General features: G+C 47.1%; 1 protein-coding gene across 1 annotated transcript in view; it reads left to right on the top strand.

Moving 5' to 3' along the window:
• The first annotated feature begins 255 nt into the window (after positions 1 to 255).
• Positions 256 to 15,468, top strand: part of LOC126528165 (uncharacterized) — a 69,019-nt gene continuing 53,806 nt past the window's right edge. The window contains exon 1 of the mRNA XM_055069173.2: positions 256 to 592. The gene's annotated coding sequence lies outside the window, so the exon portion shown is untranslated. The remainder of the gene's footprint in view (positions 593 to 15,468) is intronic.

Below are 15,468 nucleotides of genomic sequence, written 5' to 3'. Positions count from 1 at the left end.
TTCGGTCAATCAATTAGTCAAGCAATCATGGCCGAAATGGTGGCTGCTTCGCCAAGCTTTACGAAAGAAGTGAAAGTGCTGGGGAATTCGCATTTTCGGCTCGCGGACGAGTGTGCGCATGCGTAAACCATGGTTATCGCGTCTTAGGCGCTGACAATATACTTTTGCTATAGTGCTGCACATCGCGTACAGTTGCTGCGTCACGCGTACAGATGCTGCGTCACGGGTACGGCTGATGATCTGAGAGCGCGTAAGCAGCGTGCGTCGACCAACGGAAAAGGGGGCAGGACATTCCAGAGCCGTGTGCTGGGAAGCGCCTGAGTCGTTCTTCAAAACGCGAAAGCCTGCTCTCCGCTGTGGCCATTTTGCGTTGCGTCTTGGTCTGCTCCGTACGGCGAATCCGGAGTATAGTGGTAGCGTTCCTTTACACGAGGTTGTGCGCGCGTCTCAACGCGAGGTCATGCGGATCGTTTCCAAAATGTGTGCCTCTTCGTCGGCCATGGGAGGAACTCCGACGCCCGACACGCAAGGGATCGAACGGGCCTTTGTTGAAAAGATTGACCATGGAATTGGATGAAGAGAACGGCAAACGGTGAGTTCGTGGCGCAGTTTCGCGGAAACATTGAATTTGCGTTCCGGAAACTGGCGGTTGATGCATATGTCAGTGTAACACGAGCTTGCTGAGTATCTTTATCGCAATGACTGGAAATTGATGGGCGGACTATTGGATTTGCCAGCTCTTGCGTGAGGTCGAAGAAACAACGCGCCACTTTAGCATTCATTTCGGTGGCATGATCCTTACACCATAGGCCCATCAGGTCTTGCGAGTGACGGAAACAGAAGAGCTTCGATGTTAATTCAACAGATCGCTGTTTAAGCTTGCGTCACAAACGCTGTTCCGCTATGAATGCCTCTGCGAGCGGTTCCCGTTGTCGTGTCAAGAAATGTGTTTTAACGAAACATGCTTTCGGACACGCGTGCTTTCCGAACACGGCATTCGGAATTCTCGCCCGGCTTCGTCTGTAGCGATACAAATGAAAGGAAGTTTCCTGCGGCCTGCAACAAGGTGTGCTTCGGTGCCGCGGAGGTACCGCACTCTCATGGTTTCTTACTTTCCTGGCTGTCCTCGACTTCCCATTTTTCGGCACGTCATGGAGTTCCGCGCTCCTAAGGTCACGTTTTCAACGAAATTGCTGCGCGTGTACAGGCGATGCTTTTTATCAGCCGCCGAATTGCCACGTGAGTATACCGACCTCATTCCTCAACTTTTAGTAAGCTGTCCCTGGTCTCAACGCGGGTCCTCGGCTCATACGGCCTCTGCATATTGCATAAACGGGGTCGTGGGTACGATCCCGGTCGCTGCGGCTCCGTTTTGGTGGAAAAGTGCACGTTACACGAAAATTACACGTTACACGAAACGCATTCACCAAAATATCCGGAATAGTAAAGTCGGAACTTCAAGAAAAGCGATGTAGATCTGCTCGGAGAACGTCAACCTTGACCCCTCTGAAAAATTTGCGTCGTGGGAGAGGTTTCTTTCCGGGACGTGACTCACTCGCAAGATTTTGTGTGCAGAAGACACCGGACATAAAAGATAATACGAAGGCCACTACGTTCAGTCTTCCCACTATTAGGTCGTATCTAAGGGCCGCCCAGGAACCTCTTGAATCCTGCTCCTGCTCTTGAACCTCTTGAAGTCCTGCTCGCGCGTTGGGTCTGTATGCATCTACAAACAAAACGGTTCTATACGGTATGGCTCTGTGGCTTCTCTGTTTTAAGCTTTGCCTACCATCCCATAGTTTCGATTCGGTCGGTTGGTCGGTCAGTAGCATTAAATTTATTAGATACAAACGTGATACTTATGTTCGAGACAAATGTGATACTTCCACTTACAACACGTATCTATTAAAGTATGGCTACGTTAGAAGTGTCTGCATTCGTGATGTAATGATTAGCATGGCATGCTCGTATGGTGGCCGTGATCTCACAGGTCTCGCTTTCGGCGTGTACCGGGAGCCAAGCCACTCGGTTAGGTACGTGTACTTAGGAGTGAGCGCTGCTTACTGGAACACGAGGAGGTTTGAACGGCGGTAAGGGGACTAGCTAGCATGCTACTCCGGACGGGTACGACGCAAAGTGAAATCATATACACGCGCAGTGCGGGCCAGAGCCATACGGCATGCACAGAAACACAACCCACAGCGATCAAATTAAAGTGTCTGATTGAGACCAGCGTCGCTAAGGATGGTTAGATGGGCATTCGTTTCTCCAGACGCACAGGCAACTCACCCGACAGCGTACAAATGCTGTTTTTTTTTACCCTCTCTTCTCTTTCCCCTTTCTGATTCATATCTCCTCACCCAAGTGTAGAGTAGCGAACCGGCCCGGGGACTAATATCTGGTTAACCTCCCTGCCTTTCCTCTTAATCGCTCTCTCTCTCTCTCTCAGTTGTGTGTTCGCCGGTTCACCGGGAACAAAGCATCGCTTGCTCCTGCGAAAGAAGGCCAAAAGGGGAGCTTAGGACCATTAAGAGTACCTTAAAGGAAACACGTACCGCAGGCACTTTATTCGCAGTATGCAATCGAGTGCCTGATCCACAATCACCAGACGACCGACAATCAAAGTGCGCTTCAGAGTCAAGGCAGCAGCGCGCTGCGGTCTCGTGTGTATGGGGAGTAAGTGAGGTCCTCCTAGCTCTTCATTTCTTTTTTTTACAGCGAAGCTGTTAGGGGATAGTTTCCCCACGATCGTGTCCATGTGTAGACACAAAACTCCCTATACGTGGGCCAATACCGAATATAGTGCAATGCCGGGCCGACCCGCGGCACAGGTGCAGTTCGCCATTAAGGGGCCCAGATTCATAGCTTCGCTGGTCACCCTTCTTCACAGAGTGGAAGGGCACTGATTTCTCTCTTTTTTTTGAGAAACATGTGCACGGATCGTCCGCGGGCCTGAAATTAAGCCTATAAAGATATTTTGTTGGAAATCATCTCCAGCGTTGCAGAACAGGACAATCTCGAATGCGCAAATTGCAGGTTCCTAAGGTATTGGTCGCTGATCCTCACACCTGACCCTTCCCAGTCTATGGGGCTTGAGTAATCCTTCCAAGAATGCAGTGGATAAGCCTTAATTGGCGAGAGTGTACCTCCATGCATGACGGCCTTCTTAATCGGTATTTTTCTACTTCTGAAGACTTCATTTAAATGTGGAAATTGGGTCACAAGCTTGCCTAGGTTCACTCGCAAGATCACAGTAGCGTATAGCCAATGCGGTCATTACGAGTTTACTATCAGATACATAATGATACATAAGGGTCAGACAAAATAATGCAGCCGTTCCTCTGGCACTGCCACCCATTCGCACAGCACTAGCTGTGGGCTTTCGTTTACTCCATCTAAAAAAAAATAAAAGCAAGGAAATAAACGTGTCTCGAGGCTATCCTTCCCAGCCTCTCAGTAGACTGTATCGTAGCGCCATTAGGTCGCATATCGCCTGCATCTCTTGTTGCCGCGCGACGCCAGTCATCCCGCGTCGACGGCGACAAATATCTGAATCACTGGGAGACGAGGAGAGAAAAAAAAAAGAATTATGCAGGTCCCATGCAGTGTGGCAGTTATAGGTCTATGCGAAGCTGCACGCGGTGAAGTGGCAAAAGCGAAACAGCATATCTAGACAACAGAGTTTGGCGGCGAAGGCGCCCCGCAAACCGTCAGCCGAGGCGACAGTAGAAATTATATACATTGTGTAGCGGCCACCCTACCCGACAACAGCAGATAAACCTTCGGACTCCGCGAAGCTCTCGGGCGAGAGCAGGTTGCAACTCGCAGAGCTGAAGGGCGTTGGCGGAAGGAAGTATGCGTGTGATTGTGTCCCTGAAAACTGGGGAAAAGAACAATCGGTAGGGACCCTTTAACAAATTTGTTGGGTCCCAAACGTGTGTACTTTGCCATTGTATACGTTCATTATGTTAAATAAACTTTCAAACTTTCGAATAAAGCCGTTCGCTTTAAAATGAATGATACGCTTGAAGGCGGCTTATACACTTGTTGCAGTGAGGAAGTCTTTTTTTTTTTAAGTTGCGCTAGTTGTTTCACTGCGTAATTCCGTACAGGGCAGATCCGGCCACAGGCACATCTGCAGCGGTATAGTGCGGATGGCTGTATACGCGCGTATAGGCTCGTCGGCTCGTCCTGTACGAGTGCTGTTCTGCCTTGAGTTAATCGTCAAGACAGCAGCTGCCGCCGCATTCAGCGAGGTGCTGGATCGAGGATTCGCTAAAGAAGCAAAGCCGACCGACACGGCGACAGCGTTTTTTTTTTTTTCTTCTTTCGTGTCGGCGCCTCTGTCACACTGTACCGACTCTGAACAATCTGCCGACCGCAGATTGTCCCGCGTCAGTATACATTATGACGAAGACGCCGACACGGAGTAATAGAAACGCTGTCGCCGACAGTCGGCAGACCAAAATCGGCGTCGTGTCGGCCTAGTGCGAGTGAGCTTTAAAGGACGCTGCAAGCGGCAGAGAATCGTGGCTCCTTATTAGCGGCCACACCGCACTCAATAAAGCGATCAAACACTTTCCACCACGTGGATAAACGCGTCGGGCGGGTGACACCGCCTCGCGTGAGCAGGCTGGCAAGAACTGGCTAAGTGGCGATCACGCGACATTGACCCAGTCGCTGCTCTTTCTCGCCTTATCTCTACCTCTTTTCCTTATTGGCAGAAAATTTGGTTTTCATTTGCTCTTTATTCGCCGCGGATAGATATATGTGACGTAACGCGGTTCGCTGTTACACGCCCGCCTAATGTAAGCGGTAAGTGGTGCATTTCGTGTTCTTCGTAGAGACCGGCTCCTTCAAAACTTACTAGAGGGAACTTTGACGCCACGATCGTTCCACTGCGATGGAGATGACTGGAAGTACGTGGTTTTGCCTACTATTTGTGCCTGCGGCTTCGGATGTTCTTTTAGTTTTCTTTAATAATGCGTTTTGATGTGCCATGTCGTCAGATCCGGTTCTACTACTTCGATGTATCATGGGAAAACAGGTTTGCCAAGTGGTACATACCGTGTTTCATTCACCGCACAGGTCATCATGCAATAATCGTTCTAAAGTTCGCTAGTACGAGTGTTATTAAAAAAAAAAACATTTTCATATTACGTGCAAAGATTGGAATTGTTTACCTGGTAATATAGATGATTGCACGTCTGTTACATAACATGAAAAATAATAATAAAAAACATTGCTAACCCATCTCTTGTAAACCTCGTCCTGCTGGAGCACCACTGTTGTGTGCAGTATCGTAAGAAAAGCCCTAGTCTCGCTTTCACAAAGACATGAATACATTACGTAAGTAGTTTCCTTTGTAGAGTTTCCAAAAGTTTCTCTTGTATATAGCTTTTAGTGCTACGTTCGGTGGGATGACAATTTTTCCTTTCATGCATAACAACTGTTAACTGTTGCACTCGTAACGCAGTATTTTGTGGAGTGTAATTGATCTTGCAAAGTCGCAGAGCCATTTGAAACCAAGACGTAGCTTAGGCAGATTATATACCGCCCACCATTCCCACGCTGGCTGATCCGTCATGCGTGCAGCCTCTGTAGACACTAGCGCCAGAGTTTCCGCTGGTGATCATTGTTCGAAACTATGGCGTTCTGTACTAAATATACTACGTCTCGCCAACAGGGTTCGCGAGAGAGAGTACAGAAGCGAGGTGCCGTTACTCAAATTTGAGTCCGTGAACAAGGTGTACATACTTCGACATACTACCGTGACGGCCATTAAAATTTTGAAACTGGGCTTGCCGCGCCAGTCACGCCGTCTCTTCACAACGGATGAAGTCGGGTGGACCATCCACCAAGCCAACCCACGCACATGTAAGAACGCGGAACAATCTACCACCACCCTCAGTTTAAAGCGAAACATTATATGGTAAACTGTCAGCCAGGTCACGAAAGGTCAGTTCGAATTTTTCGGTTTACCTTAAAAAGAATAATTTCCCGCTTACAAATTCGACAAAGTAATGCCGTACGATAGTTTGGGGGTCTGCAATTTCTATTAGACCACACGCCTCAGCGAACTCACCGCTAATTTCCTTCTTTCTATCCCTCCTCTCTCTCTCCTTGTCATCTTTGTTTTCCCCTTTCCCATTCCCCCGGTGTAGGGTAGCCAACCGGACGTTATTCTGGTTAACATCCCTGCCTTCTGGTTCTGTCTTTCCTCCTTTCTTGGGTCCTCTGCGCGCGAAGGCCACATCACCCGCAGCAAGACTGAAGCTTCGTCGTCTTCGCGCGCGCTATACAGGCGCAGCAGTCACGCAATTGTCACGGAGGCTCGCGCTCATTGGTGCAATGATAGGACACCGGGCGACGCTCGCCACTCTCCGCGGCTGCTCTGCTCACGCGAGGACTTCAAACGTGCCTCGACCAAAGAACGGGAGCGTTGCTTCTACTTCATGTGACAGAAGGTCCAGGGATAGGCAGTGCTACCCTAACCTAGCTGAAGTATGAGAAGCAAGAACGTATTCGCTCGCAAACGCGCTAATAAGGAGCCGCTACATATTGCTTCGCAGCACGATAATCGCGCCACCGCCAACAGGCCAGAGGTTCGCCGGACTCCCGCCGATCGCCCTCCACGCTCGGCTTAGCCTAACAGCAAGCCTCGCAATGACAGAGTTCAGTAGTACGGAACTAACCATCCGAACCGAAACAATTGTATGGCAGCTATCGACGTACGCGGTTCCAACAGTCGTCCTGAAACAGAGGCACATGGAAAATTTCGCCCTGCACGGCGAAACCTGTTCCGCACGCATCTACGCAGCACCGTCGCCCGTCTATGTTGTTGAGGGGTTATCCACAGTGTTACCGCCACCAATATTTCAGATTATAACAGCTCATGCAGGCGTTCTAGAACCAAGACGTCAAAATCATGTACGCTCGAATGACGGGAGGAGAGGGGGGGGGGTTGCAGTCAGAAAGCTCTGATCACTTTTTCCAAAGTCACATGCTACCTGCTTGATCATGCTACATGGAATGCTGACATCCATGAAACTCTCACCATTCGCCACAAAGCCCGATTCTCGCGGCACGTGCACGATCCCCCCCCCCCCCCCCACCTCCCTCGAGCACCGGGCTGACGCTTGTCCACAAGCCGGCACTGTCAAAAGCAAGAGATTTGGTGCACCACTGCCAGCCCCGAAGCAAGATAACACCCCAAATAGGCTAAAAAACAAAGAAAACATTTCATCTAACGAATCCGCTTAAACCTCACTTGTCTTAATTGGGCACGTATTTTGTGCATCGTGTTAGCATACACGTTTTAGTACACGACTGAATATTTTGCTAACTTTGAGGTAGAACTATCAGAGCTAGCCATCGTCTTTGTTTACAATGATAATTTGCGTTAAGCAGCCATTTTGGTGGCCTTTATAGATTGCAGGTTTTGTTTCTCACAACAGCATTGCATATAGATGTATGTACCGTTCCAGTCTACCGGGAAATTTAGCTACGCGGAGAATATCTACAAAGACTAAAACCTTTATGAACGTACCAGTAGATTTGCAGCAAGGCAGTGTAGAGGCCAACAAGCGCCTCCCGCATCCCTCCTCACTTCAGAAATATAAAGCGCGACGAGCGATTGCAGAATTTGACAAGCCCAAATCTCTTCGTAATTAAATAAACTATCCTGTCTGATTGTGATGCTTTTGTGCATTGAATATCTAGCTAAACATCCACGTCCTCTGAGGCTAACGTCATGTGTGAGATTGAATAAATAAATGAACTCCTAATACTGAGTTTGTGTAGGCAGTGAAGGGTTTCGTGTTTGTGTTTTCATACCTTACGACCCTCATATATGCCGTTTTCCATAGTGCTATATAAATGTTTTATTTCGCATTATGTGCTACGAGTCTGTTTCTTTTTTGTATACGCGTGTCCAGATAGCTGTGGGAGTGTTAGTACCACAATTTACGATGGAGTTCTTTCTCTTCACGTAAGGAATTGCATTTGCTTTAGAATGTTTAGAGGGGCAGTATTGTGTTGTATCTTCATTGTCTTTATCGGCTTGCGTGCCACACTCTGATAGGAGCAGAGGCATTTTGTCAGGCTACGTATAGCCTTTAGCCTCTGCTGCGGCTTTTGGATGCAGATAGGGAAAATAAATTTCAAATCAACTGCGTCACTTAATACAGGAAGCGATCTCTCTTCGAAATCATTCTGAAAAAAAAAAGGATTATTGCGCAATAAATTTCATTACGCGATCATGTGACGCGTGTTCGCGCTCGACGTGAAAGCTCAATGTAGCATTACTGCCTTTAGTTCAGGTGATCTTCGAAGCTCGTAACAGCTTAGCGCAGCCTTCCTTAGGACGCGTGATGCATATATACGAAAAGTATGCTGTATGCTCGTAGGCGATAGCCACGACCAGGAATATAACCACTGGCGGTGATGTGCTATATGGATGACGTTCGTGAATCGCAGAACACGAATGTACCCTGTGGCGGAGGGCATGATACTACGTACTAACACATATACGCGTATACTATACGTACTAACACATTCAAGTGCAGTTTTCTTCAACGTACTATAGAGTTTTGGAATTCTCTACCCGGTAACATTAGTTCCCTATCACTAAAATATTCCGTAGCTGCCACATGGTTAAGCACTTCGCTAACATGTAAAGCACTTCTTTTTCATCATTAATCTTTTTGTGTTTATGTGTGTTTTTAATGTGTAATGTATAGGAATGTATAATGTTCCCGCTCCCGCGATAGCCCTATATTGGGCTGCAGTATATGTAAATAAATAACTAAAGTACATCATCTAATAAAAAATAAATTCATAGCGATAGCACAACCCTTCGTCTAGTAACGTTGCATCGTATCATTTAGAGCGTGCGCTTTATGTGTCTTCCTTTGAAAACCACGGTCGCAAACCACGCTGCGAGTGCATGAAGCGTCGATTGTGCACACTCTAAAAACAGTTGCACCCTTTGGGGCGTATCTTGTCCCGCAACGATAATCGTCATCTGTCTTGTCCGCGTTTCCTTTCTTTAACGCTGCGAGCCCGGTACTTCCCAGTCACGAACGCCATGCGCGTTATCAGTGTGACGCAGCATTCTCGACAGGAAAGTAGCGAGCGCCGAGTTTTCAAGAAAGGAAACGCAAGCAAGGCAGATGACGATTATTGTTGTGGGACAAATATACACCCCAAAGGGTTCAAACTGTTTTTAGAGCGTGGGCGCTGCCACGCGTGCCAGAAATGCTGGTACCGACATTTTGCGTCTGCCCAACGAGTTCCCGCGAACGGCGCATTTTAAAGCCTCTTCTTTGGAAAACATCGACACCAGGTGATAGTCTTGGAGGACTCTAATTTGGGCACTTGGCCCCGCCTGTGATTTGGTGAAATAACCGTATGGGCCTCGCCGAATTTTTTTTAGCGACGCCACACACCGGAATCGATACTTTAAGGATGATACTATGTGGACCACCGGCATACTCCAGATACCTGATCTTGTCGCCATCCTGCTCCGTTTCCTTCTTCCATTCTTGTTTCTCTTGCCGCGCACTATCTTGTTTCAGTCTCTCTGCCTTTCTCCAAACAAATATATTTCTACCTTTCAGAGTGTATACTCACAGCTTATTCGAACCAACGATCTCACTGCAACGCATTTTTTTTAGCAATTTGTGCATTTTGAGACAACCCTCAGCAATATACAACAGCAACGGCCTGAGTGCATGGTCCAGATTCCACAAGAACGAAGTTGTTCTTTTAACCGACATAAACTTCAAATAATTGCTGACTTTTGAATAAGGTGTTCCAGTCAGCGCTCTTCCGTATGAGATGAAAAGCACAGTTTCGGGTAAAATTAGGCTCTGGTAATGATTTCATCGCCTGCCGTCTCTGGAACAATTTTCAAGGATTTTGGCTGATGCCTGTGGGAAATTTCAAAGACGGTGTCCATGTCTAAGCTCATATTCATGCACGGTGTTGCTGTTTATCACTAACCAAGGTTTACTATCTTATGCCACCAATTTCCGCGACATATGTGACGTCGCAGGTAGAAGGTGCGGAAATAACAAATTGTCGTGACCACTCGTTGTCCCATCCTGTAACGTCTTCTAGAGTGCGAAACCTCCAGCATTGGCAAAAGTGCAATTTCTAAGCCGTAATCTGTCAGTGCAGGACGACTTAACTTTGTTCTTTACCAGTTCAAAAATAATCAGCTTTATTATTTTGTTACCCACAGCGAGGGGGCCTACATTCCATAAAAGCAGGAGGGGATACAAAACATACAAAGCGTAGTAGCAGATGTAAGTAGCACAAGCAATACAGAATATGACCTGCACAAAGACTGTAGAATGGAATAAAGAAATAACATGAAAGAAAAAGACTGTAACTGCAAGAAGCGCGAAGAAACAACGTGAGGAAAGCGGCAACAAAAAGTTAGTGATCTTCGCAAACTCCTATCACGCAAAAAAAGAAAAGGCGGGGGGGGGGGGGGGGGGGAGAACGCATCCGAGCACATGAATCGAACGTTCCAGCACGCTTGCATAAAAACACATGCTAGGAAATATGAAAATGTTGTCGCGGGGTCGAATGCAGTTGATTCCACTGACAAGTTGTTTTCGAAAACAAAAGTGCTACTGAAGGCGGCAGTCCTACATTTATATTCCCTTATTTTATTACAACGTTCAACGCGTAAGCACAAAATATTCACGCGAGATACCGATGTTTGAGCAGTATATATATCACATGAAATAACTTCAAACGAAGCGCCAGCTGCTCTGTGGTTCTCTAGCGACTGCCCACCCAACACTGCCCCCGAGTTACTGGCACTGAAACTGGTGTCTTTATGAGGCACGCCTAAAGCGTAACGTCCTACCATAGATTGCATTTTCCCAAACTCATCTTTGTCTACAGTGGTTGGAGGTTCCCGCACGGTACAAGCGTAATCCAGGATCGATGTCACGTTCAAGTTATCCAAAAGTTGCATTGAACTCTGAGAAAGTGAGCGCGCGTTTCGACGTAGAAAACATGGGAGTTTACGCGCTTTAGCACCACAAGATTTGTCGTGTGGCGAAAGCTCACGCGTGGTCTTCTGGGAGGTGGTGGGATTGACTTTTTCACGCGCTTTAGCAACAGTATAGCCGGCGGGCCGATGTAAAGATAAAGAGGCAGTATAATACACGCCCAGATGCTTGTATTCCGAAACTACTTCTAGAAGTAGAAGAACCCGATGTTTTTTCTTGAAAACCTGACACATACTGTTTTCTTGAAATGTAATGTCATTCTACATTTTTTATACCACGTTTGTATGATGTTCAGATCATTTTGAATTTCACGACATTCATTGTTAGCACAAATTTTATTACAAAGTATTCGATCGTCGACAAAGATAAACTTTTTCGAAACTATATTAACGTTGATATCACCAATATGAAGTAAAAAAAAAACAATGAAGAGGACCCATAGCCGATTCTATGGCACTCCTGCTGTTACGACCGAGAAAATTGATTGAGCTCCGTCTAGAACAACGCACTCGCGTCTTGCGCGAAAGCTTTCGGCGATCCATGCACATATCTGAGGCGAGATGCTGTAACTTGACAATTTGTGCACTAATAATTTGTGAGTTACGGCATTGAACGGTTTGTTGAAGTCGACTGAACGTCGTTCGTCCATAGCAAGGGTCAAATCACGCGTCAACTTACGACCGGATAGTCCCTCGCCAAATCCGTACTGAAAAGGATTCAATAACGAATGGGCTTCTACATGTTGGATTACGGATGAATATAAGATATGCTCTAAAAACCTTACAGCATGCACTAGTTTAGGAAACATGGTGGTAATTAGTAACAAGACTTCGAAAACCCGATTTATGAACGGGGACAACAGATGCCATATTGCAGTCCTCAGGTATAAAGCTTTCATTCAAAGAGTTTTCGAAAATAAGTTTTGAGCAGATCGACACGGAATGAGAACAAGCTTTCAGGAGGGCACTTGGCATACCGTCAGGTCCAGGCGCATTTGAAAGCTCTAAGCCGCTTATGAGCACTTCTATACCGCCTGCTGCAATTGCAATATTATCCATATTTCTGAGGCGACTTCTTTCTAGCTCTTCAACTTCATCAGGGCTAATTGGTGGGAAAAATTCATAAAAATAAGAATTCATCACCTATAAAGTTCAAGATGGTTATGAATAAAGGGTCCATTCATGTATATTCACACTCACACTTTTTCTGGCCTTAAATTTTGTGGCCTTATAAAGCGTAGTTAAACGCCACACACTCGCACGCACGCACACACTTCACTCGAATTCAATATCGCAATCATGGTCCTACATACGAACACTCGTTTTCAGTTTAGGCGAGGGACGCCGATGCATACATATATTTACGCTCCTTAACCGTCTTGACCTTTTTCGCTGGTTTTCGTCTTATAGTTGGTCACATACTTCATTGCGCTTAAACCGGGGTGTAAGATATTCATCCACGCATAATTTACCTGTTTTCAAAACGCGTGTGCGGTCAGAAAAAAAAGCCACCACTGTGTAGCGATTGTGAGGCTGAAACACTCACCGAGTACTTTTGTCGCCGCTTGATTCGTCGACCCATCGCTCGATGCTCGACGAGGAGTCTACGCTGGAAAGTGTGGCGATTGGTCAAGCAGGATTGAAGTACACCCCACAGAGCGACTCTTTTTTCCCGCTACTTCCACGCTGTTGTCGATCTATTGTTCGCTGTAAAACTCCGCAAGCAGTTCCTCTTTACTCGTTCGGCACCTGCTCTACTGTTGTCGCCTTCTGCAGGGCCACAATCGTTGTAGGTCCCAAGAAAGTTGGGGCGCTGTTTTTGTCCAAGCTGGTTGCGAAGACTCACCAGACTCGTCTTCCCGCAATCGGGACCAGTCGTCACGAAAACGCGCACAAAACCGTTACCGGCACAGTGGGTCGTCTCTGTTTCCTCGGTAGGTCGCCAACCAGTGGCTATTAGGACTTCGTCCGACGGCGAATTATTGGCAAAGCGGAGGGAGGGGAGGGGGGACTGAGGGCTTGTTCTGACCTAATTCTGTCTCGTACACTGACGTGGCGACCACTTAGCCTTGTCCTCCACAAACACAGCACACGGTAAACGCTTGGCGGCGTGAACGACTTCCGTCGCTGCTTCTTCCTCAAGTTTTGCTTCAATCAGCGACGCGCAGACAGCCAGACGAGCACAGGGCGACGATCTCACTCCGCCGGCTACTAGCTTCGAAAAACGTGACTGGCGAGCATTCGATCCTAGCTCCATCGATTAAGTAATGCGAAGCGGAATCGGGGAGAGGTTGTCGCTTGGCTCCTTTTTTCCGCGTTCGCATAATCGACGCTCATGTGTGGCCGGCGAGATACGAGAGTTAAGAGAGAAACTCGGTGAAGGTCACAGCGCGCGCCTGCTACACTGAGCTCGAATGTACTGTTTGGCCTAATGCAGAACGTTCCTCTCGCTCCGTCAGTGTTGAGTTTCTTTTTTCTATTTAACGAAGAGTGCGAAAATGGAGCCCAGTAGGGCAAGGTTAATTGGCGTTTGTGACTCGGCGAAAGAAAGCCGTTTAACGCGCGCTGTTTTGCGTAACTAAAAAAAAAGAATACGTTGAACACATGTTATCACTACTTGTTTCAGGGCTTGTTGGTTTGCAGTTGCGGTGTTGTAATATGACACTAAGCAATATAAAATAAGGACAGGACAGGAAAGATCGAAACATGGTGCCTTTAAAAGTTCAACTTTCACTAAATTTTATTTAAAGCGCCTCGGCAGCAATACGAATGCAGCTATCAGGGATGCTTTACATGCTTCGTGGTCCAGATGCACCTGAACAGAGGAATCAGAAAAAAGGACAATTAGTTCTAGTTAGTTAATTATACTCGCATCAATGACTATGGCGTTCTGCAGCTAAGCACAAGGTCATATGAGTGAGGTTCTCGGCCACGGCTGGAATCGTATTATTTTAATGATACGTTTATGCTGTTAATAATATATAAGTATTACTATTGCTATTATTAGTATTTGCTTCGAAAACATAAATTTGTGACAGATGAACTCTCGAGACACTATCGCCCGTGCACTGCAAACGACGCAACCTGTGGATTGTGTGGATAAAATCCACGGCATGAATTTGGATGAAGCTCCTCGGGCAGTCTATAATCAGCGTTTATACATAGGTAGCCACGTATTCGTCAAAGGTGGCCTCGTAATCTTCGGCGTCTTTATTTGATTTATCCGGTGTGAGATGACGTCACGTGACGCTATGGCTGCCATTGCCACCGCCGGAGACACGAGCGCTTCTTCCCGGAAACCCCGTTGCACCTTTTCAGAGAGAACACGTGATACTAAAGTCCAACGACGCGCAACGCGTAGCGAAACTGAGAGTGAAGTAAGCGTGGATGTTGAACAATTATATTAGTGAACCCGTCTGGGCGGCAATGAAGGAAAAGCTATACGGAGGCAGATCACGCGCAAGTTAGAGCACTTATGAAAAAAAAAAAAAAAGACCCAACATCTGCGCTAGTTTTAAGCTTGGCAAAAGAAGACGGACTTCCTATATATAACAGCAAAAATGAGGCAAAATACACCTATGAGTAGGAGATTTAGCTTATTTTTTTCCTGCTTTCGTGTTCTGCGTTTGAGCAAAAGCGAAACCGTCGCAAGCGATAACTAAGCCGATTCAACGACTGAAAGAAATCAGATGCGCCGTCAAACGCTGCCGGAACGCTTGGCGTGTTAAACACACGTGCGGAAGCTCCACCCGCTTAGCTTTCCTTTCATTCCCGCACAAAGCTGTCTGCGAACATAACAGTGACCAGAAACGATTAAGTCAACTCACCGAAGCGCGAGCAAGAATCAGAAACAAGAAAGAAGACAAGAAAACCGAGAGGGAGCCGCGAAGTGATACCGTACAAGAGACAAAAGCACTTCAACAGAAAGCATCAAAACTGAACTATTTCAACGTATGCTCACGCTGTCTATTTTTGAAGCTGTGCCATATAAGGAAGACAACGAAGTCTCGCAGCGTATACAGTTCCCGCTTTTTATGTTTGAAGAAATCACGGTCCAAAACGTAGGCTTCCTGTACTGCGGAAAGATGCTTGAACTGCGACGTACAAGTGTCTTAAGTTCGCGCACGAGCGAACTTTTTCGACTTTTACCCATCGAGCTCGGCTGCAGGGGGGATCTAGCGGGGGCTGTTGCTGAGCTCCATTTTTGACGTGCAGCGAGACCCGCAAGGAAGGCGATGTCCGACGTATGTGCTCACGAGCTCAACCTGTCTAAATACTGTCGGTTGAGGTGATCACAGCGCACCTCATAGGCTGGGCGCACTGTATTTTTCGAAATTCGCGCCTCAAGACGCGGAGATGTTAAGCAGCACCACCTTTGTTTGCGATCGGCCTCTCTTTCAAATGTAAAAGTGACATCGTCGGCGCATACTATGCTGCCT

Source organism: Dermacentor andersoni, chromosome 9 (genome assembly GCF_023375885.2).
Source record: "Dermacentor andersoni chromosome 9, qqDerAnde1_hic_scaffold, whole genome shotgun sequence".
Taxonomy (NCBI): Eukaryota; Metazoa; Arthropoda; class Arachnida; order Ixodida; family Ixodidae; genus Dermacentor; species Dermacentor andersoni.
The sequence above is the reverse complement of the archived record's forward strand: the minus strand, read 5'-3'. Positions and strand labels throughout refer to the sequence as shown.